We start from the raw sequence: 3,504 nt of genomic DNA, 5'->3' as shown, positions 1-3,504 counted from the left end.
CCTCTGTTCAAATTTGACCCGGAACACTAGATGAGAGACCCTAGGCAGGTCACTTTACCTTTCTGCCTCATTTTCCTCATTTGGAAAATGGGATAATAACAGCATGTACTCCCAGGGTTGTTTTGAGGATCAAATGAGATAATATTTAGAAAGTGCCTGACACCCAGTAGGTGCTTAATAAAAGCTAATTCTCTTCTTCAGTAAAAAAAGGAATTTAAGTCCCCAGGAGCCACAGTCAGATCACACAAGACTTAGCGGTCACCGTCATAAAGGAGCGGCCTGGGAAGCTGGAATACGGTATTCCAAAAGGCAAAAGATAGGCCTTAAACTCAAACGGAGTATAACCCTACATTGGGGTAGGGGTAGCAAGTGGACTTTTAATGAAATTAGAGACTTTCAAGCAGCCGTAATTCAAAGACTGGAATTGTGGAGAAACTTTGAAATACAAGCGGGATTAAAGAGCCCAAGGTCAATAAGAGCGAGCAACTGGAAAGACTTTACGGGATAAAGTGTTGCATTCTAATGAGGCAGAGAGGTGGCTTCAAGTGCCCCCCCCCCGCAAAGAACAGTGGTGTCAGCAGAGGTCAGAGAAGGACCCTAATTTGACGGAGCGCTTGGGATTGAGGTAAAATTGGGGAGGCGTTATCTCCTATAATTGGGGGGGATGTAAACAGAAATCTATACAAATGAGGAAGGGGTGAGGGGAAGAGTCTCTTGAACGAAACCCACTTCGAACTAATGTGGAGGGAGAGGGGCAGAGCCTAACTCTAAATGCGCCGTAACAATAGCAAAGAGTCAAGGATAGTGACTAACCCCCGGACCCAGTATTTAGAACATGGAGAAGGAGCCCCAGGACAGTATCAAGTCTGTCTCTTTTTCTTTCTTTTCTTTCTCTTTCTTTTCCTTCCTTCCTTCCTTCCTTCCTTCCTTCCTTCCTTCCTTCCTTCCTTCCTTCCTTCGTGGGGAGGAGGGGCTGCTCACCCCACTCTTTTCGCCGCCACACCGCCCGTGTCACCCAGCCCGAGACTGACCCGTTCACCATCACCCACAGTGATGCGCTGTGGGGGACCAAAAGCGGCTGCTTCTGCCTCGGACCCCAGTCCCTGGAGCTCCCAGGAAGTCCCCAAGGCGCGGGCTGCCCCACGGATAAGATTCACAACCCTCCCGGGTTTGAGTTTACTGGGTTGGGGTCGCTCGTCCTCACGGCAACAGAGGCGACAACTGGCCCATTGGTGCTCTAGATGACGTCAAAGTTAGCTTTGCCGAAGTAGGTGTGCATCGGCGCCCGAACTCATACCCTGTAGGTCCTCCGTTGGAGGACCCCTAGGCTGGGGCTTGGGAGGAGGAAGTGGAAGTGGCTGCAGCCACCTCGGAGCCAGGAGGAGGTTCGGCGGAGCAGTGCAGGGAGACCCGCCTCAGGCCTGGGGGGCGCACTGCCGAGGATCCCGCGGCGAAGGGCTGGGAACAGCGAGCCACCGCCCCAGCGCAATGAGGGTGGCTTGGGGCTAGCCGTAGCAGGAAGGGAAGAGAGGCCGCCCTACCCCCAGAGAGAGAGGGCCCGGTACGCCGTGGCAGGCCCCGCGCCAAAAGCAGAGCTGTCAGGAGTGGGATTCGAACCCACGCCCCCAGATGGAGACCAGAAGGCTCCCAACACAGGGAAAGCTTACGCTTGAGTCTGGCGCCTTAGACCACTCGGCCATCCTGACAGCTGACAGTTTTACCCTTCCCAGGCCCTCTGTCTTGTCCTCGGCCTCCCGAGCACGCCCCGCTCGAGGCTCCCCGAGTCCCCGAGCTCCTGTCCTGCCACCTCCCGCCGTGGTGGCTTTGTCCTCGCTCTGGGCCCACTAGGGATGTACTTCTCACGCTGTAAGCCTCTCCTCAGACAGAAGAGAAGTTCCGGGAGGCCAGGCTTGTGTCTGCTCCCAGTCCGGGGCTTGGCACACAGCGGGCGCTTACTAAGTGCCGGGGATGAGGGGACAAGAGCTTGCAAAGGAGACACAGCGATAGAAACAGAGGGGAAAGGGGACGAGAAAAAGACAGTGAGCCCAGGGGTCCTAGAGAAGAGGAGGAGGCGTGTCGGACCCACGGCGTCTCCGGCTCAGTGGTCCTGGCTGGGGGGTGGGGGTGGGGTGGGTGAGGGGAGAGGGAATTTTAAAGCGTCAGAACCGAAATCGGAATAAATGAGCCCCAAAGAAAGAAGAGTCCCCGAAGCAATGAGTGGGAAGGGGGCTGGCGTGGTCCCTCAGCACCCCCAGAACGACCTGTCTGGCCGTGGATGGCCTTCTGGGCTCTCTTGGGGCTCAGGTCTGCACGGTGGTGGACAGATCCGGGAAGGCTCCCTAAACGCGCGCTGTAGGAGAGGAGGGAAGTCCCTCCAACTACCACCTCCTCCTGTCGGAGGCCCTCCGGGATGTCTAATGCGAGCAGAGGTTAGAATGTAGGGCCTGGAGGCTGGAGAAACGGCACACCACTCCAGTATCTTGGCCAAGAAAACCCTAAATGGGGACGCTCCGTAAACAACTGAGCCTTGGCCCCGCGGCAGGAGCCGGTTCTGTTGGTGTTCCAAGGAGGTAAGCTCGCCTGGGAGTTGTATGGGTCACCCGTGGTCCACGGGCCGGCTCCCGGCCTCGGAGGGGGGGCCATGCCCGCAGGGGAAACAGACCCTGTGGGCTCCAGCGGAGCTGGCTACCCGGCGGAGGCTGGGGCCCTTCCTGTACGGATACCCTCTTCCTTTCTGGGTCTGGCCTAGGCTTCGCGGTGGATAATCCTCTAGCTGGGTGTGGGCTTGGAGTCAGGGAGCCAGAGGCTAGGCAGGACCCATGAGAGTCCTGATCCAAGGGAGCCCCGGCGTCGTCCAGCGGCCCATGAGAGCCCCCAGCTGAGTCTGTAAAGGAGGAGGGGGTTAGGGTTAGGGTTAGGGTTAGAGTCGTCCAGGGCCGGGGTCCAGATCCAGGCGATTCCGGTCTTGCGTGCTCTGAGCAGGATGGTGGATTGGACGGGGAGCCTCGGTATCGGAATCCAGGACCTAGAGAGAGTTTGAGGGGAACAAGAGGCTGGGCCTAGGCGCGTGGCCCTGATGGCGGTGCTGACTCTGCTTTCTGCGGGGCGTGGCCTCGGGTGTGGGGCGGGCAGAACCAGTGGGCCCAAAGGCCCAGACTTTGCATTCAGCAGCCCCCTCATGACCACTCAGCAGAATATCGGGGGCCAGTGGCGCAATGGAGAACGCGTCTGACTACGGATCAGAAGATTCCAGGTTCGACTCCTGGCTGGCTCGGCCGTTGAAGTGTTTTATTTTATTTCCTCCCTCGCTTCTTCATTTTTCTGAAGGAGGAAGCATTTCTTGAAACAGTAAGTATTTGTAGAGTTCTTGCTACTTGGCAGGCTCTCTGCTAAGCTTTTGGGACTTAAAGGAGTCATTTGCACGACGTCAATTGTCCCAAGTGTCCTGAAGGTTCTCCTCACATCCTCTGAGTCTTAATCTCTGAACTTTAACATCACTTATTC

At 56.7% G+C, this 3,504-nt stretch overlaps 2 non-coding genes across 2 annotated transcripts; one reads left to right on the top strand and one right to left on the bottom strand.

Annotated features, from left to right (window-relative positions):
- Positions 1 to 1,596: 1,596 nt before the first annotated feature.
- On the bottom strand, positions 1,597 to 1,706 carry TRNAL-CAA (transfer RNA leucine (anticodon CAA)). Its single transcript has 2 exons — positions 1,669 to 1,706; positions 1,597 to 1,631 (listed from the first exon to the last, which is right to left on the bottom strand). It is a non-coding gene; the product is annotated as a tRNA-Leu (tRNA).
- A 1,495-nt stretch (positions 1,707 to 3,201) lies between these two features.
- On the top strand, positions 3,202 to 3,274 carry TRNAR-ACG (transfer RNA arginine (anticodon ACG)). Its single transcript has one exon. It is a non-coding gene; the product is annotated as a tRNA-Arg (tRNA).
- Positions 3,275 to 3,504: the final 230 nt, after the last annotated feature.

This window comes from Phascolarctos cinereus, unplaced genomic scaffold, assembly GCF_003287225.1.
Source record: "Phascolarctos cinereus isolate Bilbo 61053 unplaced genomic scaffold, phaCin_HiC Scaffold_317;HRSCAF=916, whole genome shotgun sequence".
NCBI lineage: Eukaryota > Metazoa > Chordata > Mammalia > Diprotodontia > Phascolarctidae > Phascolarctos > Phascolarctos cinereus.
Note: the sequence above shows the minus strand (reverse complement) of the source record. Positions and strands in the feature narration are given on the sequence as shown.